The sequence below is a fragment of the Panthera leo genome, chromosome C2 (assembly GCF_018350215.1).
Source record: "Panthera leo isolate Ple1 chromosome C2, P.leo_Ple1_pat1.1, whole genome shotgun sequence".
NCBI lineage: Eukaryota > Metazoa > Chordata > Mammalia > Carnivora > Felidae > Panthera > Panthera leo.
Window position 1 is genome coordinate 69,065,221 of NC_056687.1, and position 23,918 is coordinate 69,089,138.

Sequence of the window (23,918 nt, forward strand, 5' to 3'; positions counted from 1 at the left end):
AGAGGTGGGGGTGAAATTTTAGAGAGAGGGGCCAGGAAAGCGGCCATGGGGAAGGTGACTTGAAAAAAGTCCTGTTGGAGGCCTGGGCTGGGAAATACCAGGCCTCCTCTGGTTGTCCCCAGCCAAGCACCCCTCCCGTGTCAGCTGTTCACACCCTATTGCCTAAACAGATCTCACAACAATCCTCAGGGTGAAGGAGCTTGGGCTTCTCTAAAATGTCAACTCTCAAGTAAGAATGATGTGATGCCAGGGCACCTGGGTGGCTCAGTTGCTTGAGCTTCTGACTTCGGCTCAGTTCATGATCTCACAGTTTGTGGGTTTGAGCTCCATGTTGGGCTCTGTGCTGTCAGCTCAGAGCCTGGAGCCTGCTTCAGATTCTGTGTCTCCCTCTCTGCCCCTCCCCACTTGTGCTCTGTCTCTGTCTAAGAATAAATAAACATTAAAAAAAATTAATTAAAAAAATGATGTGATGCCAAAGGAGAAGGACCCTCCAAGTCCCCTTATTTTTCAGTGAGGAAGCTGAAGCCATGATGTTCCAGCTGGTCTAAGACTTAACATGATTCCATTTCTGCCCAGTCCTGTGCTCTTAGTCCTTCTCTCTACGAGCTCTTTGAGAACCATGTTCGCTTAGTAACTAAGTTCTTTCTCCCTTGGCTGCATCACCCCAGCCAGATGCCCCTGATCCCCCACAGCAGTCACCAGACATAGTCTGAAACCAATCTTCAGTGGGAAGGGGGGAAGGGATCCAAGAGCAGAAGCAGCACTGGCCATGGACAACTGCCAGCATTCCCACCAGTGTTACTACCACTCCCTTAACATCTCATCAGAACCCCCTCCACAGTTCAGTCTGTGATATGGAATATGGGTATTTTCCATTTTCTCTTCTTAACTCCTCTGTTGTGGGTTGCGCTGTGTCCTCCAAAAAGTCATGTTGAACTCAACTCCACCACCTCTCTGTGACCTTATTTGGAAACAGGGTCTTTGCAGATGTAATCAAGCTAAGGTGAGGTCATACTGGATGAGGGTGTGTCCTAATCCAATGCTTGGCATCTTTCAAGAGTAAATTGGATACAGACCCAGAGAGAAGGCCATATGAAGATGGTGGCAGAAATTAGATGATGCATGCACAAGCCAAAGAATGCCTAGGAATGACAAGGATTGCCAGCACACCATCAGAAGTTAAGAGAGTCAAGGAAGTCTTCTTTTCTAGAGTCTTAAGAGGGAACATGGCACTGCTGACACTTTATTTCAGACTTCTAGCCTCCATTGCTATGAAAGAATAAATTTGTTGTTTTAAGCCTCCCAGTTTGTGGTACTTTTGTTATGGCAATACTAAGAAACTGTATACCCTCCTATATAAAAAGTCTGGAGCCACCCATCGTCCACAGATACACAGCCTTTCTCCCTGCATTTCCAGGCCCACAGCTCAGAAGCAGCTCCTGCCTCCCCCCACTCCTTCATATCTACCTGCAGTGCATATGCAAAGACCTCCCACAGATCCCAGAAGAAAGCCAGTAAGAGGCCAGCCATACCCAGGGTTTTCAGCACAGTTTGCTGACCAGCTTGGTCTGTGTCTTGCTGTGTCTTGCAGGGGCAACCTATTTTATAAGGTTTGGCTCCAACCAGTCTAGGATCTGTTTTCAACCCTCATGAAGATTGACTGATGGGCCCTCTGAGAAGTACCACCCATGGGAGATAGCTCACTCTCATGGGTCTAGTAATGGCCTGTTAAATGGGAATCATCCCACTAAAAGGCTATTGGGCAACATGGAACAAAGGCAAACCAAGAGGATCATACCTTTCGACACGGTAATGCTGCTTTTGGAATATAATCCAAGGAAATGACACAACAGAAAAAAATAAACCATTTTCACAAAGATAATTATAGCAATGTTACAACTGTGGGATAAAAACTGGAAACATTAAGTGCATAACAGTTAAAAGAGAGTACCATAATAACACCTAACATTTCCTGAGCCCTTAGTATACAGCAGGCACTATATACTATGTCAAGCACTTCACTTGTATCGTCTGGTTTTACCCTCACGAAAACATTATGACCTATCTGTTTTATCCCCACTTTAGAGATAAAGAAACCTGTTGAAAGGTCACACAGCTAGAAAGTGGCAAGTGACTGTTCTTTTATGCCCTCTGCTTAGAGTCATGACTCTTGCTGGCCATGTGAAATTGGGCAAGTTGTTTTTAATTCTCCTAAACGTTCACCAGCCATAAAATGGAAACAGGAATAATTCCAAATGATTGACAAAGATTGAGTGCAAAATGTGCGAAAACATTAGGCAAACTTGAAAGCATTATCAAATGAAAAGTACTTACAGCCACTCAGTGGTAACTCCAACTATCTTATGTGGCAGGAGTCTAAACTGCAGCCTATTCTGCATGCCAGGCTGAACAGTTAGAAATATTATCTTTTATCATTGTTGCAGTACATGCTAACTAATTTGGATGTAAATTTAAAAAAATAAAATTAAAAATATATATAAATAAATAAATTTTAAAAAAGAAATGGTATCTTTTATGTAGAAGAGAATCAACATTGTTTTTTAAAACAGGGGTGAAGCAGATCTGTGTTTTAATGGTGTTTTCGGGCACAACAATATAAAGTTATCTCAGAGTAACAAATTTGGAACCTTATCTAATTTGTAAACCCAAAAAAGTTTTATGAGCTCTCTTTAGTAAATGCCCTGGTATGATTCCTCCAGAAGGTGTGCAAACTAGACCTGGAAGCAGCATTTTTCTTAGTTCACTGACTTTCTGCAAGAAAGGAAGAATGCAAAGACCCCAGAGCTCACAAAAAGGTGGGAAGGTTCTGAGGGCATTTGGAGAGGGCTCTCTCTCCTCACCCTTCCCTCACTGGGTGGTTGCAAGGATGGTGTGAACCTGTTCTGCCAGCAGTGAGAGGCTATACGTGTATAAAGGAGGGCTTCTATTGTCACCAGGTCCTAGGGACCTGGCACCATCAGATCCCAGGCAATTTTGCAATTGGTTCCATTGACCAGAGTCTGGCACAGTCCCACTATCTCACTGCCATGCCAGTGAGTTAGGCTGAATAAAGAAAGGCAGAAGAACCAAATAATCCAGGGCATCACCCAGACCTGGCAGTTAGCCCCTCCTTGCTCCAGAGCAAAATCGGAGACTTGGCTCCTGAGTCATCCCTACCCACCCTCCAGTCCAGAAATATCTGAGGAGGGAGAAAGTGACTGACACTCTCTCTCCACACTCTAGTCTTCTGGTGGATTTTCCCATCATGTTTGCAATTTGTTTTACATTTCTCCATAGACTTGCCCACATTCCCTGCTTTATATCCTTTAAAGAATATCCTGCTTTATATCTACCCCAGCACAGGAGAGAGAGTGAGGAGCCTCTTATAAACCTCACAATGTTGGGATGTTGTGAGCATCTCCATGTTAAAAATGAGTAAATGAAAGTTCAGCATAGCTAAATAATTTCCTGGGGCCACCCGTCTAATAAGTTGTTGAGCTGGGATTCAAATCCGTGTCTGTTAGTTGCAAAGCCCAGACTCTTCCCATCCAGCACACATCCAGCTCTCCTGACCAATTAAGAAAAGTAGCTGATGGGGCGGCTGGGTGGCTCAGTCGGTTAAGCATCCGACTTCAGCTTAGGTCACGATCTCACGTTCTGTGAGTTCGAGCCCCGCGTCGGGCTCTGGGCTGATGGCTCAGAGCCTGGAGCCTGCTTCTGATTCTGTGTCTCCCTCTCTCTCTGCCCCTCCCCTGTTCATGCTCTGTCTCTCTCTGTCTCAAAAATAAATAAACGTTAAAAAAAAATTTTTAAATAAAAAAAAAAAAAAAAGAAAAGTAGCTGAGATGGACTCTACAATATGCCTGCACAATATCTGTCTGGTGCACCCTGCCACCACAGCACTATGTGGTCAACACAGAGCTGACCACAGGCATGTAGGTCTGGAGTGTTCACATTCAGAAGCCAGGTGGGCCAGACCCTCCTACTCCACCTCTCACACACATAGAAACACCCCTTTGCAGGAGACCATGGCCCAGGAAAGGGGATTAGTCAAGCCCTCTTGGAACAACAGCAATGGACCGGCATCTGGATGCCTGAGTTCCCGGGTCTGGCAGCCACTGTGCCAACCACATCCCTCAGGAAAAGGAGAGTAATTAGGAAGCACTGCCCCACAGACCAAACTTAGGTCATGTTTCCTCCAAAATGAGAGATGAGTCTGTACCTGCAGTGACAGCACTTGGGCCCCACTCCTCCACACAACTTCCATTTCCTCTGGGCCCCTGACATAACTGTAAGGGGAGTTTGGCAGAGGCACCACTGACGTGCATAGTTGTTTCTATCCAGCCATTAATGGTTTAGAGCCACCCAATATATGCTTTATGGGAGATGAGAGGTGATCCTATTGAGGCCCTCTTCCTGAGAAGTGCCCAGCTCAGTGACAACACAGGCTAAGAAACAAAGACCAGGCCAGGTACCGACCAGATGCTCTAAACTAAGTGGAGTTTATCTAGAGATCACAAGGCTGGTTCAATATTTGAAAATCAGTCAATGCAATTCACCAGTAACTAAGCCAGGGGTAGGCAAACTATGGCCAAATCCAGCCTGCTGTCTATTTTTTATAAACAAAGTTTTATTGAAACACAGCCATGACCATTCATTTACATATTATCTATGGCTGCTTTCCTGCTACAATAGCATAAATCAATACTTGTGACAGAGGTGTCACGGCCTGCAGAGTTGAAAATATTTACCGTCAGCTATTTATAGAATAAGTTTGCCCACCCTTGCAGGAGCCAGTGAAGTACTGACACACACTACCTAAGTTGCTTCCACAGGCCCTGTAACCCTCCTCTGCACTCCAGAAGAACCACCCTTCCCAGTCACTCTTGCCTCAGTCCCAGCATAGTAGGCACCCTCCCCCAGAAGACCTACCCAAACACCCACCCACACCGTGTCTCCTGACACAGGAATTTTACAAAGACTCGGTTCTGATGGCAGTGGTAAAGAAAGCACTGGAGGGAGAGATCAGAAGATGGCAGCGGAGTAGGAGGACACTAGGCTCACCTCGTCCCACAAATACAACTAGATAATTATAAAATCATCTTAAATACCCCAAAAATTGATCTGAAGACTGGCAGAACAAACTCCACAACCAAAGGTAGAGAAGAGGCCACATTGAGAAGGGTAGGAAGTGCAGAGACATGTTTGGAAGAGAAATGGATCATGGCTGCTGCAGTGGGGAGGGAGCCACACTCACAAAGAAGAGTGAAAGACAGACTGGCACACAGGGGAGTACACAGGGAAAATGAATCCCCATGGCAATTGGCTTGGAAAGTGAGAGGGGTCAAATGTGAGTTCTTGAAACCAGCAGGGCTTCAAGGTTTTAAGCCTAGAGTTTTAAAGGTCAGCGGGCATGGCTGGGATAGAGCCGGAAGGGCATTGTGCTGCTCTTGGAGAAAAGTCAGGCAAACAACCTGAGGACATACAGCATGGAAACAGCAATCTGAAGAACGCCTTGGGCACACAGTGGGGAGGTTATTTGCTCATTTCAGAGCATAGTTCCAGAAAGGCAGTGTTCACAGAGAAACCTACCTGGGAACAAAGGAACTAGTTGGCACCATTTCCCTGTCCTGCCCCTCAGCATAAATACAGAGCCACCTGCAGGAACCAGTGCAGCACTGACACATACTACCTAAGTTGCTTACACCAGGCCCTGTATCCTCCCTCTGAACTCCAGGTGAACCGCCCTTCCCAGTCACTCTTGCCTCAGTCCCAGCACAGAGGGCACCCTCCCCCAGAAGACCTACCCAAACACCTACCCACACCGTGTCTCCTGACACAGGGATTCTACAAAGGCTTGGTTCTGGTGGCAGTGGCAGTGTCTCATTTCAAACACAGACCAGAGCACACGTAGTTAAAATGTGCCACATTCAGGGCAGGGACCAAACATTGCCCATAACAGGCAAAGATAGCTTCTGCAGATGACTGTCCTGAAGAATAAAGTGGCCATGACAAAACAGAGCACATACCACACAAACTAGCGATATTCCCAAAAGTGCCAGGCCCTGGAGCACAGGGGACACCTTATGGCAGGGCACTATAGGACCTCTTCTTCATAAGGCCATTACCCTCATGAACAGGAGACATAGCTGATATTCCTAATATAAATTAGGCACAGAGACTTAGACAAAATGAGAAGATAGAGAAGTTGATCACAAATGAAAGAACAGGACAAGAACATAGCCAGAGATCTAAGGGAAACAAGTATAAGTAATATGCTTGACAGAGAACTTAACGTAATGATCATAGGGGTGCCTGGGTGGCTCAGATCAGTTGAGCATCCAACTCTTGATTTCAGCTCAGGTCATCATCCAAGGGTTGTGGGATCGAGCCCTACTTTGGGCTTCATGCCCAGTGTGGAGCCTGCTTGGGATTCTTTCTCTCTCTTTTCCTCTGCTCCTCTCCCCCATTCATGCTCTCCAAATAAATAAAGTAATAAAGTAATGATCATAAAGATATTCACTGGACTTAAGAAAAGAGTGGAAGACATGAGTGACAGCCTTAACACAGAAGTAAGGGATAACAGCACAGATAAAGGGCTCAATAAATGAAATGAGAAACACACTTGATGGAATGAACAGCAGTATGGAAGAAGCAGAGGAATGAATTAGTGACCTAGAAGACACAGTAATGGAAAGTAATCAAGCTGAACAAAAGACAGAGAAAAGAATTGTGCAAAATAAGAATAGACATAGGGAACTCAGTTACTCCATCAAACATTAATAACATTCATATTATAGGAGTCCAAGAAGGAGGAAAGAGAGATAAGGGGGCATAAAATTTATTGGAGAAATAATAGCTGAAAACTTCCCTAATTTTGGGAAGGAAACAGATATCCAGATCCAGGAGGCAGAGAAAACTCCCATCAAAATCAACAAAAGCAGGCCCACAGCAAGACATATTGTAATTAAATTGGTAAAATAAAGTGATAAAGAAAAAAATTTTTAAGCCACAACACAAAAGGAAACAATAACTTACAAGGGAAAACTCCTAAGTCTAGTAGATTTTTCAGCAGAAACTTTGCAAGCCAGAAGGGAGTGGCATGATATATACAATGTGATGAATGAGAAAAATCTGCAGCCAAGAATACTCCACCCAAAAAGGCTATCATTCAAAATAGGAGACATAAAGAGTTTCCCAAACAAATACTAAAGGAGTTCATGAACTAAACCAGCCTTGCAAGAAATATTAAGGGGGCTTTGAGTGGAAGGGAAAAACAAAAGTGACAGTATAAAGATAGGAAACACAAAACCAGTAAAAGTGAATATTTCTGTAAAAGATCAAAGAATTCACAAAATAAAAGGATATAACAACATATACCTAAAATATGAGGAGAGGAGTAAAGAATGGGTTCAACTTTAAACAAACATCAATTTAACATAGACCGCTATATGCAGAAGAGGTTATATATAAACCTAATGTTAACCATATATCAAGAACCACTAATAAATATGCAAAGAATAAAAACAAAGAAATTCAAATACAATAAAACTTTGGATTGCAAGTAACTTGTTCTGTGAGTGTTCTGCAAGACAAGCAAACATTTCTAATAAATTTTAACTTGATAAATGAGTTATGTCTTGAAATATGAGTAGTACGTGATAACAACATCACATGATCACAACTGAGCCAATGGTTCTCTCTCGTGTGCGCTGCAAGATTGTGGGTGATCATCCATGCAATGTCACATTTCCGTGAAATCCTCAAAAGGAGGCAAAAGCAAGTGTCACTGGATAAGTTCCTTGTTAAAGTTGCACGAAAAGGAAAAGATTCCATTGAGCCAACAGATAGCAGTGATTCCATTAGTGATAGTGAAAGTCATCCTACACAATAACCTTCCTCTCTCTTTTCTCCCTCACACCAGCCACGAAGGTTTTCAAAGGTAAGTGCAGGTTAATTTGTTTATTTTTCTTTATTATTTTGTATTATATTGCAGTATTTTAACCATTTTTATATGAATATTTTTGGGTTGCGGAACAAATCATGTGAGTCTCCATTACTTCTTATGGGGAAATTCGCTTTGATATCCAAGTGCTTTAGATTACAAGCGTGTTTCTGGAAAGAATTATGCTCACAAACCAAGGTTTTACTGTATATCAGTAAAGGAAATCAGTAAAACATGAAAGAGAGAAAGACAAGAAAGGATCAGAGAAAATCTTCAAAAATAATCACAAAATAAATACTAACATGGCAATAAATTTATATCTTTCAATAATCACTCTGAATGTAAATGGACTAAATGCTCTAATCAAAAAACATAGGGTGACAGAATGGATAAAAAAAGAAGACTCATCCATTTGCTGCCTACAAGAGACTCATTTTAAACCCACAGGCACCTGCAGATTGAAAGTGAGGGGATGGAGAAACATATATCGTACAAATGGATGTCAAAAAAAAAGTCAGAGTAGCAATATTTACATCAGACAAAACAGACTTAAATTTTTTTTTAATGTTTATTTATTTTTGAGAGAGAGACAGAGACAGAATGCAAGTGGGAGACGGGCAGAGAGAGAGGGAGACACAGAATCTGAAACAAGATCCAGGCTCTGAGCTGTCAGCAAAAAGCCTGACATGTGGCTTGAACCCACAAACCGTGAGATCATGACCTGAGCTGAAGTAGAATGCTTAACTAACTGAGTCACCCAGGTACCCCATAGACAAAATAGACTTTAAAACAAAGACTGTAGCAAGAGACAAAGAAGAACACTACATAATAATAAAGGGGATAATCCAACAAGAAGATAGAAAAATTGTGAATATTTATGCACTCAACATGGAGCGCCCAAATACATAAGACAGTTAATAACAAATATAAAAGGAATTCGTCAATTGATAATAATATAATAATAGTAGCAGACTTTCATACCCCACTTACATCAATGGACAGACCATTTAAACAGAAAATCAACGGGAACAGCAGTTTGGAATGACACACTGAAACACATGGATTTAACAGATATATTCAGAACATTCCATCCTAAAACAGCACAATACACATTCTTTTCAAGTACACACAGAACATTCTCCAGAGTAGATCACATATTAGTTCACAAAGCAAGCCTCAACAAATTCAAGAAGATTGAAGTCATACCATGCATCTTTTCTGACCACAGTGCAATGAAACTTGAAGTCAACCACAAGAAAAAGTTTGGAAAAACCACAAATACATGGAAGCTAAAACACACTCTACTAAATAATGAATGAGTCAACCAGAAAATAAAAGAAGAAATTAAAAAGTACATGAAAACAGACGAAAATGAAAACACAATGGTCCAAAATCTTTGGAATGTAGCAAAAGTGGTCCAAAGAGGGAAGTATACAGCAATACAGGCCTACCTCAAGAAGCAAGAAAAATCACAAATAAACAACCTAAACTTACACCTAAAGGAGCTACAGAAAGAACAACAAACAATGCCTAAAACCGGCAGAAAAAAAGGATATAATAAAGATTAGAGCAGATATAAATGATATAGAAACCAAAAAAAAAAAAAAAAAAAAGTAAAAGAACAGATCAATGAAACCAGGATCTGTTTTTTTAAATCAATAAAATTGATAAACATTTAGCCAGACTTAACATGAAAAAAAGAGAAAGAACCCAAATAAATAAAATCACAAGTGACAGAAGAGAAATAACAACCAACACCACAGAAATACAAACAATTATAAGAAAAACTATATGCCAATAAATTGGATAAGCTAGAAGAAATGGGAAATTCCTAGACACATATAAACAACCAAAACTGAAATAGGAAGAAATAGAAAAATTGAACAGATTGAACCAGCAAAGAAACTGAATCAGTAGTCAAAAATTCCCCAAAAACAAAAGTCTAGGGCCATATGGTTCCACAGGCAAATTCTAGCAAACATCTAAACAAGAGTTAATACCTATTCTTCTCAGACTATTCCAAAAATAGAAAAGGAAGGAAAACTTCCAAATTCATTCTATGAGGCCTGCCTTACTCTGATACCAAAACCAAATAAAAACACCACTAAAAAAGAGAACTACAGGCCAATAACTTCATGAACATAGATGCAAAAATCCTCAACAAAATACTAGCAAATCGAATCCAACAATGCATTAAAAAAAAAAAAAAAATCATTCACCACAATCAAGTGGGATTTACGGGATGCAAGGGGGGTTCAATATTCACAAATCAATCAATGTGATAGATCACACCAGTAATAGAAAGTAAGAAACATATGATCATTTCAATAGGCACAGAAAAAGCATTTGACAAAGTACAACATCCATTCACAATAAAAGTCCTCAACAAGTAGGTTTAGAGGGAACATTTCTCAACATAATAAAGGCCGTATGTTAAAAATCCACAGCTAACATCATCTCTAATGGGGAAAAACTGAGAGCTGTTCCCCTAAGATCAGGGACAAGACAAAGATGCCCACTCACCACTTTTATTCAACATAGTACCAGAAGTCCTAGACAGCAATCAGACAACCCAAAGAAATAAAAGACATACAAATCAGTAAGGAAGAAGTAAAACTTTCAATATTTGCAGATTACATGATGCCATATATAGAACAGAAAACCTTAAAGACCACCAAAAAACTGTTAGAACTGATAAATAAATTCAGTAAAGCCACAGGATACAAAATCAATGTACAGAAATCTGTTGCATTTCTATACACCAATATTGAAGCAGCAGAAAGAAAAATTAAGAAAACAACCCCACTTCAACTGCACCAAAACCAAGAAAATATCTGGGAATAAACTTAAAGAGGTGAAAGACTTGTACTCAGAAAACTATAAAACACTGATGAAAGAAATTCAAGATGACACAAAGAAATAAAAAGATATTCGATGTTCATGGATTGGAAGAACAAATATTGTCAAAATGTCCACAGTCCCCAAAGCATCTACACATTTAATTCAATCTCTATCAAAATACCACCAGCATTTTCAAGGAACTATAACAAACAATCCTAATATTTGTATGGAACCACAGAAGACCCCAAATAGCAAAAGCAATCTTAAAAAAAGAAAAACAAAACTGGAGGCACCATAATTTTGGACTTCAAATTATATTACAAAGCCGTAGTAATCAAAACAGTATGCTACTGGCACAAAAAACAGACACATAGATCAATGTAACAGAACAGAAAACCCAGAAATAAACCCATAACTATACGGTCAATTAATCTTCAACAAAGCAGGAAAGAAAGCCAATGGGAAAAGGACATTCTCTTCAACAAATGGTATTAGGAAAATTGGACAGAAACATGCAAAAGAAAGAAACTGAACCACTTTCACCACACACCTAAATAAATACAAAATGGATTAAAGACCTAAATGTTAGACCTGAAGCCACAAAAATCCTAGAAAACAGGCAATAACCTTTTTGACATCAGCCACGGCAATTTTTTTCTAGATACGATGCCTGAGGCAAGGGAAACAAAAGCAAAAATAAACTATCGGGACTACTTCAAAATAAAAAGCTTCTGCACAGCAAAGGAAACAAATCAACAAAACTAAAAGGCAACCTACAGAATGGGAGAATATATTTGCAAATAAGATATCCAATGAAGGCCTAACATCCAAAATGTATGAAGAACTTATACAACTCAACATCCAGAAAACAAAGAATCCAATTAAAAAAATGAGAAGACATGAAAAGACATTTCTCCAAAGGAGACATCCAGATGGCCAAAAGACACAGGAAAATATGCTCATCAACATTTATCCTCAAGGAAATGCAAATGAAACTACAAGTAGGTATCACCTCCACCTGTCAGAATGGTTAAAATCAACAGCATAAGAAGTAACAGGTGTTGGCGAGGATGTGAAGAAAAAGGAACACTTGTGCACAGTTGGTGGGAATGCAAACTGGTGCAGCCACTGTGGAAAACAGTATGGAGGTTCCTCAAAAAGCTAAAAATAAAATTACCTTCTGATCCCATGACTGCACTACTAGGTATTTACTAGTAAATAGTAGGTATTCACCCAAAGAATACAAAAACACTAATTCAAAGTGATACATGCACCCCTATGTTTATAGCAGCATTATTTACAATAGCCAAGATATGGAAGCAGCCCAGTGTTCACTGACTGATGAATGGATAAAGAAGATGTGGTATACAGACACAGTGGAATATTATTCAGCCATAAAAAAGAATAAAATCTTGCCATGTGCAACAACATGGATACAGCTACAGAGTATAATGCTATGGGAAATAAGTCAGTCAGAGAAAGACAAATACCATATGATTTCACTCATATGTGGAATTCAAGAAACAAAACAAACAAGCAAAGGGAAAAAGAGAGAGAGAGACAAACCAGGAAACAGACTCTTACCTATAGAGAATAAACTGATGGTTACCTGAGGGGAGTTGGGGGGTTGAGTGAAATAGGTGATGGTGATTAAAGAGTGTACTTGTAATGAGCACTGAATGATGTATGGAATTGTTGAGTCACTATACTGTATATGTGAAACTAATATAACACTGTATGTTAACTAACTGGAATTAAAATAAAAACTTAAAATCAAATACAATATTGAAGTCTTAATGACCTTGAATTAGGTAAATAGTTCTTGGATACAATGCCAAAAGAATACATTTTTAAAAATTGATAAATTAGACTTCATTACAATTAAAATCTTCTGCTCAGCAATAGCAGACATTGTTAAGAGAATGAAGAGACAAGCCATACACAATGAGAAAATATTTGCCCAACATGTACCTGATAAAAGATTCACGTTCAGAATATAAAAGAATTATATCTCAAATCTCAACCATAAGGAAACAATCCAATAAAACGTAGGCAAAAGATTTAAACAGACACTTCATCAAAAAAGACAAATAAAGAATAGGCCAAATAACAAAGATGTTCACCATCATTAAGGAAATGGAAATTAAAACCACAATGAAAAAACTATACCTATTAGAATATCTAAAATGTTTAAAATCTGACAAATACTAAGTGCTTACAAGAATGTGGAAACTATAACCCTCGCACATTGTTAGTGGGAACGCAAAATGGTACAGCCACTTTGGAAAAAAGTTGGACATTTTATTAGAATACACTTGGGGCGCCTGGGTGGCGCAGTCGGTTAAGCGTCCGACTTCAGCCAGGTCACGATCTCGCGGTCCGTGAGTTCGAGCCGCGCGTCAGGCTCTGGGCTGATGGCTCGGAGCCTGGAGCCTGTTTCCGATTCTGTGTCTCCCTCTCTCTCTGCCCCTCCCCCGTTCATGCTCTGTCTCTCTCTGTCCCAAAAATAAATAAAAAAAAAAAAAAAAAGAATACACTTACCATGCTACCAGCAATCCCACTCTTAGGTGTTTACCCAAGGGAAATGAAAATCTATGTTCACATAAAAACCTGTATACCAATATTTATAGTGAATTATTCATTATCACCCCAAACTGGAAACAACCCAATGTCCTTCAGTTGGTGAATAAATCTCTTGTGGTACATCCACACAATGAAATAAAAGTCAGCAGCAACAAGGAGCAACCTACTGATACACCTAACAACATGGATGAATCTCAAACACATTGTGCTAAGTAAAAGAAGGCAAACTAAAAAGGCTACATATCATGCGACTCCATTTAAATGACATTCTGAAGAAGGCAAAACCACAGGGACAGAAAAAAGATCAGTGGCTCCTTGAGTCTCCTCAAAACAACTCAACAGCCAGTTGGACTACAAAAGTATACAAGGTGGGGTGCCTGGGTGGCTCAGTCAGTTGGGCATCCAACTCTTGGTTTCAGCTCAGGTCATGATCCCAGGATGATGGTGGGATCGAGCCCCAGGTGGGGCTCTGCACTGAGTGTGGAGCCTGCTTAAGATTCTCTCTCTCTCGGGGCGCCTGGGTGGCGCAGTCGGTTAAGCGTCCGACTTCAGCCAGGTCACGATCTCGCGGTCCGTGAGTTCGAGCCGCGCGTCAGGCTCTGGGCTGATGGCTTGGAGCCTGGAGCCTGTTTCCGATTCTGTGTCTCCCTCTCTCTCTGCCCCTCCCCCGTTCATGCTCTGTCTCTCTCTCTGTCCCAAAAATAAATAAAAAACGTTGAAAAAAAATTTAAAAAAAAAAAAAAATTCTCTCTCTCTCTCTCTCTCTCTGTCTCTCTCTCCCTCTGCCCCTCTTCCCAACTCACATGCTTTCTCCCTCTCTCGAAAAATAAAAAAAAAAATTTTAAGAAATAAAAAAAAAAATTTTAAGAAATACAAAAGGCAATTTTCTGGGAAATGGAACTTCCTGCACCTTGACTGTGATGGTGCTTATATGACTATATATGTGTCAAAATTCAGAACTGCACAATGAGTGAATGAGTGAATTTTATTGCATGTAAATTATACCTCAAATTTTTTTAAATGAAAAAGAAAAAAAGATGTCTCTAAAGAGATTTCATCATGATGCAGCATTGAAAAGAAAAGTTATTGCATACCTAAAATAATGCTTACCACCTGTCAAGCAGTGGAATCAAACAGCAGTAAGAACTGCCAAATTTATCAGAATAAAGTATAGACTTTTCAAAGCTAGGAAAATGTGAACTGATCACGTGCAACACATGATCATTTGGGTACCGAACAATAAGTTTTTCAAAGCTGCTGGTTAACTGTCAGAAGATATGTAACTTTTAGCAACATTATTTACTTCTAATAAAACCTGTAAGTTTGACCTAAAGAAAGTATAGATAGAAAAACCTGTGAGTTTTACCTAAAGAAAGTGTAGATAAAATTCTGGTATAATTTAACATTCCTCAGAATTATTCTGTTAATCCTGAAGGGGTTAAGATGTTAAAATTGTGGTCACATATGCAATTGGCCAAGGACAGAAAAGACTATAGCTATGCTTCTCACTTATGACCATAAATGCAATAAACCCAATAAAACATTAGCAAATCAAAGCCAACAGGGTATTTTTTAAAAACTATACGTATATGTCATGACCAAGAAGTTAACCCAGGATTTAAGGAGTGAACATTGAAAACTCATGAGCACAGATTATGAAAAACAGCATTTCATCTTGAAATCATGTGTAACTGAAATAGACCAACACAATTCAGAAGGAGCTCAGTCAGTATTTTCATCGTGATAATGATGAAGAAAGTGACAGTTTTATGAATGAAGGCATATTGTAATTTAGAAAATTTCTAAAATTGTGTATATTAAAGGACGTGCTTTATTCCTAAGAAACTATAAAGTGTCTTACAGCCTATGGTAACTTGGAATCAAGAAAATATGCAATGTCATCTCCTTTTACCACACAACTATTATTACGTTTCTTTTCCTCATCAGCTAGCCTGAGTTGGTTTCTATTAATTTTAAAGAATCCTTCCTAATATATAAATCAAAGAAATAATTATACAATGAAAAATTGACCTAAACTGATTCCCAAATCTGGCTGACACAAGAAACACTTGGGAAGCTCTGGAAAAACAAAGATTCCCTGACTCCACAGGGGAGGCATGCATTATTTTGCAAACAAGGCTCCCAAAGGGATTTTGTTATCAGCTAGTTCTGGAACAACCACCATGAGAAAATAAAGGCATTAGGCATGTCCTTCCTTTGAAGTTTTTTCAATATAGTTATAGATCTAAAATTTACCATGAAAAAAAAAATGAAAACAAAAGATAAAAACATTCCATAATAATAAATGATGTATCACCACCAAAAGAATTTTGCAGAGACTAATTGCAACAGAAGTTGGAACAAAAACAAGAACCTGAAGCTAAAGAGGTCAGCTTGGCAGCACCTGACAGGTATTGGGAACTTAATTAATTCCCTGAGCAAATATTTAAGGATAGGACATGTTACTCAAAGAGGCAAGTGAAGAATATTGCAGAAGAGGATTAAGTCATAGTCAAAAGCAGAGAAGAAAGCGTATACATTGGCTTCAAGGACAATAAGTGAATCAGTCTCTCTGGTTTTGAGATCAGATTATGGAAGCCGCTGAACTTCAGGTTAAGGTTGTACTGTAAGATGTGGTGAGCCACTGAAAGTTTCTGAAGGTGGAGTGAGGCAGTCAGGCCGGGCTTTTTATCAAGTGTGAAATGTATTTGTGCCACAGAGAGGCTGTAGTTAATACTCCAAGTGTGAGTTAGCGAAGGTCTGGTTAGCAGCAATAACAATATGAAAATAAAACCAAGGGATTCTCTGTCTGGGAAAACTAGAGGGCCCATAGGAGGAGGGCCTGAGTGGCTGCGTTCATCTATGATCAGAAGAGGCCCTAGGTGGCTGTCCAATCACAACAAAAACCCTTAGAACTCCCCAAAACACCACTGGTTGAAATGCCATGGGGTAAAGTCAGTAGCAATTGCATTAATTTTATCATGCCCACCATGAGGCCCTATTGTGAAGACAGTAGCTTTTGGTAGTAAGAGGCAACTTCCAGGCACTCTGAAACAACCTGTTGCCTCCTTATTTACATATTCATTTCCACAAGGTTAGCAACCAAGTGGCTACAGAAATGATCACTCTGTTGACACTAATATGAAAATATCAAATAGTAATTTAACCTGGTTAATGGGGGAGGGTAGGAATAGGTCCACTGTAGGCATGTTCTATGACTAGGCTTAGCACTCAGCTTGAAAAATGCATAAAGTTCAGGAGAAAAATTAGAATGGTTATACCTAACCATAAAGACATAACTGCAAAAAATAGGTAGATGAGTGGAAAGTGCCTTCTTATAGAGCAGCAGATGGGAAATCCCTTAGAATCTTTTGCCGAACACTTCAATTCACCCCATTACCAAGTCTTAGACCAAGGAAGGTGGCCTTCTAGACCCTGGAAAACCAGGTGGAGATGATGGAACCAAACTGCATCCACTCCTATCCACTGCCTAGATCAGGCCCTCTCACCCCATCACCATCCTCCATCAGATTGGGGTGATAAGAACACTGGCTGCTTCCAGTTCTGCCACCCAATTGCTTGGCCTCTTAGGCCAGGGTTTCCACCTCAATATAATGCAGGGATCAGGTGGACTGGTCTCCCCCAACCCCAATGCCTGCCATTCCAGAACCAGGAAATGAGCTATAATAAATGAATCACAAGGAAATAACACAAAGCCCTGGGAACCCAAAAGTCTTTCATGGGTCTGGGCTTTCACTGTGGCTGTGGATTTGCCTCTCATCATTTTTGATTCAGTATAAAATTAAAACAAAAATTTTCCAGGAATATTCTGGGCAGCAGAGGGAAAACAAGCCCGGAATGAAAACCATCCCCCAAAGAAATCTCAGAACAAGCAGGCCTGCATGGCTGAAAGCTCACCGCAGGGTCAAAGGTGTGGCACCAGCTTCCCACAAAGGAGAGGCTGGAGCTTTCAGACACTAGACACTAGAGCCAAGTAATCCCACCTTCCTCTCTCCTGGTCAGTACCCACCCTCCCTTCAGGGTCTGCTCATGCCCACCCTCCTACCTCATCATCTTTGAAGCCTTTCCTGACCACTCCAGCCCTGAATTTTTGGCCACCCTTAATTCCCCTGATTGAGTCTGTGCCACAGAACTTGTCTGTTTTCTAATTTCTCCGTATATGTTAGCTTTTCCCCCAAATAGACCCAAAGTCTCTTGGGCATACTACCTTTGTTTCATAAACCTCTACAGGGCCAGATGGAGGGCAGGTCCAGTAATTAATGTTTGTTGGCTGAGGTACAGGTCATTCTATAAAGAGAACACTACTCAATTTGCATGGTAACAGTTATTCCTTCTTTTGTGCCTCTTATATTCATATATTCATTTAATTTTTATAACTACCCTCGTTGTCAGATGAGGAAACTGAAGTCACTCACCAAGGTTAAATACCATGGTCAAGAACCAGAGCCAGTAAGGGAACAGGATGGCTCTGAACCCAAGTTTAAAGCCAAAGTTCACATTCTACCCTTGTGCTGCTTCCTCCTGCCAGAAATCTGAAGGAGAGCTACTCTGTACTAGAAATCTCAGTCCTGAAAATAAAGAAATAAAAAGCATCCTCAACTATGAAAATCCGTAACGTAAGAGTTTGGTTCCCACAAGATTATGAGAAATAACTCATAAGATCCCAGATTAACAAATTAGCATCAGATCTGGGGGCCCAGAGTAGAGGTGGGGGTAAAGAGATCTAAAGAGGAATCTCTCATCATCCTTTTTGTCTCCAGAGGGCTCTGCACTCTGGGCCCAGGAGACGAAGAGAGGAGGGGAGGAAGGGGACAGAAGTACCAACGGTGGGGGGGATAGGGACAATGGTGGGAAATCTAAGAAGCTGGATCTACATAAAAATGCCCACAGCTTCCTAGTGAGGTGCCCATTGTGGGCATTCACCCTCAGACACCAAGGGACAGTGGGCAGGAGGACAATGAAAATAAGGTGGTGTGACCATCTGGAAATTCAGCCTTATCCCCATTAGCTGCAAACAGAGACCTATTCTTACTGGTCCTCTTCCTGCCCCAGCCCCACTGGGCTGGCTGTCACTGTCCATTTTACAAGAGCCTCAGCAGGTGCGTACAAGACAGGAAGGATGCATCTGCCCAGGTGTAGTGACAAACACTGAGGTCTGCTGACGTTGAGATTGTAAGAATTGCATTTTCTTGATACAATGACTTAAAACACATGGAAAGATACGAAGCCAAAACTCAATAAAGAGACAGGAATTCATCTGCAGAATGGCACAGGTGGGAGAGGTGAGTGGCTGGCTCAGCAGACCCTAGCCCAGCACATTCACTTTCTGTGCTTGTGGGGCAAGAAGATGGAGGAGTGAAGGGAAAGGGGGCAAAAGTCACATGGCATGGGAACCTATCCCAGTGACATGTGCGACATCCTCACTCTGGATTAATGCTGGATGGTTGCTTGAGTCTGAGCCTACATGCCACCCAAGTGTCCACCTGTACATTTCCCACACAAATGGTCCTATCTAGGCTTCTCTGGGTGCACCTTCTGTTGGTCAGAGAAAAGTGACACAACAGTCAAGATAGGCAAAGACAACATCTTCTGTGGGGAAAAGTTATTTTCTAAGGCTTGTTCTCTAAATTCTACTACATTTCAGAAAGGATAGATGGGATGCTTTCGAGAATGAATAATTTTCCAACCTGCTTGTGTTGGTCTGAATTGGGGTAAAGGCAGTCAGGCTTCCAAGTGGGCTTGGTGTGTATTTCCAGAATACCAAGAAGTGCTGTTTCCAGAAAGATACTAAATAAAACTTCACGTGTTCATGGGTTACCTGGACCCCTACCTACATTCTGGGCTGCATTCTGAGCCCCTTAAAAGGCCAAGAGCCAAAAAACCAACTAGTTTCAAAGATTTGACTCATATTTTGGGGGAAAAAAATCTAGGGGTCATTCTTGTGGACACTGAGTACATGATGACCCCAGAGTGTTCATGATCTATTCCTCTGAGACTGGTGAAGACCCCTAGCCAGGATCAAGACTCCTCCCACATCTTGTTGGCCCCTGGGAAAACAGTCTCTTGCTGAGGGGGTCAGCAAACCTCACACAAAGAAAAACTATTATAAGCCCCCAGCTAGCCCCCTCCTCAGTTAGCTAGCTATTGCACAAAAGAAACCAAATGAAGGAGGCTGGACCAGCACAAATCCTTCACCACTGTGGGGTCGTTCTCCAGGCTCATGCCTACTGGTGTGTGAGAATGAGCATCATTTGGCATCATCAGTGAATGAGGAAAAAGACACCTCCAGAGTACCCACTACCCAATCCAGCATCCAGTGTCCAGTCACTCCCCACCTAGAACCAACTCCCCAGACCCCTACCTGCTCTGGCTCAAAGACCCTGGTCCACTGAGGGTGGGAGACAAAGGGGGAACCTCACCAGGAGGGAACATTCCAAGCTGGCCTAGGGCACTGTGGTGCCACAGCATCAGACTCCACAGACCCTGGAGTGTGGGGAAGAGACAAAGGCTCACAGAAGAGAGAAGGGAAGGAGGTCAAGAATTTAAGGGAAAAGAAAAGACAGGGAAAGAAAGTGATAAAACAAAAACTTTATTTTACTAGAACCCGAAATGCCCTTTAGGGACCCAATAAGGTTAGCACAAGCACCTACACTTCCCCCAGAGACTTGCATTGTGGATACCTGATGCTTTGAAGTGCCAAGCCTTCCCCAATGGTCCTCTCAAGCCCCCCATTTGGAGATAATTTATTAACAAGTTGTTCACTTTGACCTAAAGGATTTTACCTAGTCTGGGAAGAAACCATACCCCCACTTGGAAGAGGAATGCAGTTCTAGGGCAAGCACCTAAAGCCTGGAGGGGGGAGGGGAGGGGGAGGGGGATGGGGACATTTCACATACTGCTCTTGGCACCTGGGGAGAGGAGGGAAAGTGAAAAACAGTGGCCTGGGGCCTGGCACCATGCCCACTGCCCAACTGTACTCCACACCCCGACCCAATTCCCTGAACTGAAATAGCTACTTTTACCCTTCTTTAGGTCCCGAAGGCCTGGGTCTTTCTCCTTCAGGTTATGATACACAGGGCATGTCCCCTAACCAAAGAAGGCCTAGTAAACCTCTCCCCATCAGTCCATCTTCCCATCTGTAGTATCACCCCTAAAAACAGTCCTTTGGGTCTTGAAGGGTGCTAGTAGTCACAAGTTCCAAGGAAGAGTTCTACCTCAACCACTGACAACTAACGCGTCCTGGGAATTAGTTATCCAAAACTCTCTAACCGCAATGATCTGCAAACAAGGGTCCTTCAACCACAGAACCCCAGTAGAAGCTAACGAGGAAGAGGGAGGGGAGGAGTTTGAGTAAGTAGCTGGGAGAGAAAGCAAGACCGCAATGCCCGAAGCGCCAATTTTGCCTGGGACCCCGCGGCTGCCTCTACTGCCTCACCTTCCCAGACTCACGTTTGGGCTGGGAGGACCTTCACGTGGCACCCTGGGAACTGGCAGATGAGCCCACACCCTTCTTCCTTGAGGGCTTCAGCGATTAGCACACCTAAAAGCAAAGGCACCCCCCTTTCGAAAGACGCCTGTCCAGACCACCGTATCACTGTTCCCCAGGACCTCACTCCGCAAAAGAAAACTCCCGGCTGACCAGAGTCACTGCGGTCGTTCCCTTACGCTGCTCCCCCTCGCCCCGAAAAAAAATCCTCCTTGCTGCACGTAGGAGCCCCTCTACAACTGGGGAGTCAGGGACAGGCTTCCCAACAAGGGTCCCGACCCCCGAACCCCACCCTCAGAGACTGACTCCCAGGGGCCGCGCCGGGACAAAAGCACGGGGCGGGCTCACTCACCCGCGCGGCGAAGGCGGCCGGGCAGCCAAGGCACCGCGCTTGGCGAGGGCGCCCCGCTGCAGTCGCGCGGCGCGGGCCCCGAGCTCGCTCAGCCGCCGGCAGCCGACCCGGCACCGGGGAGACGACGAGGCGCGTCCTGGGCGGGCCGGATGGGACAGGGGGTGAGCGGCCAGCGAGAAAGCAAATGCGAGAGCGAAGAGCGAATGCGCGTGTGTGCGAGAACTGAGAGCTCGGTGCTCGGGATCGGACTCGGACGGCCGGCCGGCAGCGGCTCACACGCGCTGATTTACATGTCATTTGCATAGCGCTCCGGGAATGGCCCGAGGTCCTTCCCGTCACGCCCACCGTCAATGCGCCTCGGAGCCCGGAGCCCTGAATCCCCGGTAAATCCAGCGCCCGACGCCGAGCCGCCCCGGGTCTTCTGGCTGCGGTCAGTGTGTTTTCTCGATTTGTTTTGTATTTTCGCCTGAAGACCACCCGATATGGGACAAAAGAAGTCCGCTCACTGGAAAAACGCAGCGTAGGCTTCAAAATTAATTTCCTTTCTCTCTGATGTGGCGATCAAAAACAACGAATCGAGTAGATCCATCAAAGGGATACAATTTTATTTTTTGGATAAAGTATCGTGAAAAACTTAATGCGCCCACTTTTAAAATTAGAACAAGTTATGTGCCATTTTGTCCAATAAGTGAAGAAACACAAATTGTACAATCAGGATAACCTAGTTCTTAAGAGCACGGATTCTGGAGTTGAGAACCCTACTCTTTATAGCCGCAAAACTTTGGGCAAGTGATTTAGGATCTCTGTTACTCGGTTCTACCTCTCAAATAGAGTTAATCTAAGTGCGTCAAAGGAGTGTGAAGCTTCAATGAGATACGGCAGGTAGAGCTCTTAGGAAAGTACCCTCCATTCAGTTACTGTTAACTTTTTTAAAAATTTTTGTTAATGTTCATTTATTTTTGAGAAAGTGCGAGCGGGGGAGGGGCAGAGAGAAAGGGAAACACAGAATCCCAAGCAGGCTCCAGGCTCTGAGCTGTCAGCACAAGAGTCCTATGTGGGGCTCCAACGCAGGAACCGTAATATCATGATCTGAGCCAAGTCGGAGGCTTAACCAACTGAGCCACCCCGGTGTCCCCAGTTATTGTTAACTCTTAAATGTGCAAGCATGATCAATGTCTCTTTGAGAGTCAGAGCAAGGAAAGGCACGGAGAGAGAAAAGGAAAGAAGCTATAGAAGGTAAAGAGAAAACGCCCCAAGGTTAGAGATAATATCTGGAAGATTCAGACCAGGGTTTCCCACCCAACTCTGCTGTCAGGCTAACTAGCCCTAGCTCTGAGAAAGCAGTTAATCTTTCTCCCCAGAAGATCCAACTTTGAATGCATTCTTTGAAACGTCCTCTTAGGAATGTTTTGGAGAAACATAAAAAGTTCAACTAGCCATTTCTTTAAAAAAGAAAGGAAGAAAAGAAGAGAAAAGAAAAAGGGAAAGAAAAGAATTAAAGTGTAAAGGTAGCGAAGTCTGTGCTCTGGTGGGAAAAGTCCCAGACTGGCAGACCTAGGTGTTAGACCTGCTTCTAGTACTAGCTTTGCGGAGCTTGCACAAGACACTGTCTCTGGGCCTCAATTTTCTAATCGGTAAAATGGAGACTCCATGGGATTTTTTTTTTCAGGCATCTTTCATCTCTGAAATTTTAGCTCCAGGGTTCCTCTGACACCTTCCCTTCGTTGTGTGTTAAGAATCTCTTACTGGTTTGTAAGATACCTACAAAGTCTTAAATATATATATATTTTTTGGCTCACCTAATATTTAGTTTGCACCGGAAATGAAATATATTGTGGAATTTTCTGATCTGTTCACTTGGTGTGTTAGGTAAATATCTTTGCAGTGACTACCGCGGTCAACACAGAGAGCTCTGCCAGGCACCTTGCAAGTCTCTCCATTATCCCAGCCTAATAAGAGCCCCCAGTCCCTGTGCTCCTAAAAGCAACCATTAGCCTCGCTTTTTATGTAACCACTTTTGTGGTTGAACATCGGACTTTGGCTCAGGTCACAATCTCCCGGTGTGTGAGTTTGAGCCCTGCAACCTGTTCACTGCTGTCAGCGCAGAGCCTGCTTCAGATCTTCTGTCCCCCTCTCTCTGCCCCTTCCCTGCTTGTGCTATCTCTCAAAAATAAATAAATCTTTAAAAAAAATTATATATATAGACATATATAGTGATTTTATATATGTAAAGTGATTATGCACACACACACACACACACACACACATACATTTTGCTAGCTTCTTTGCAGTGTTATCTCCTAATGCATCTTGCGGCTTGTTTGCTTTCGCTTTTGTTTTTAGCTTGAGGTCCCTTTTAAGTCTTTGTTACAATTATCAGTTGAAGAACTTAGGCCTTTTGACCTGTGGAGTTTCCCACAGTCTGGGAATTGCACTTTTATGGGGCAGTTCAGCATATTCCTGTCCTTTGCTTTTCCTTGAATTTGGCAGCTGATCCAGAGGCTTCACCAGACAGAGGTTTCATCCCTTTTGCAAGATTATAAGTAGTCGTGTAGTCTTTGATCAAGAGGCACATGATATTTGGTTTTGTTCTTTTCTAAGGTTAGCAGCTGTTAATGCTCAATTCTTAGATCCATGAATTCACTGAGGGTTGCAAAATGATGATATTTTAATTCTGTCATTTTGATTTT

At 42.2% G+C, this 23,918-nt stretch overlaps 1 protein-coding gene across 1 annotated transcript in view; it reads right to left on the reverse strand.

Moving 5' to 3' along the window:
* MYLK (myosin light chain kinase) overlaps nt 1–21,428 on the reverse strand; it is a 278,996-nt gene extending 257,568 nt beyond the window's left edge. The window contains exon 1 of the mRNA XM_042903128.1: nt 21,229–21,428. The gene's annotated coding sequence lies outside the window, so the exon portion shown is untranslated. The remainder of the gene's footprint in view (nt 1–21,228) is intronic.
* Nucleotides 21,429–23,918: the final 2,490 nt, after the last annotated feature.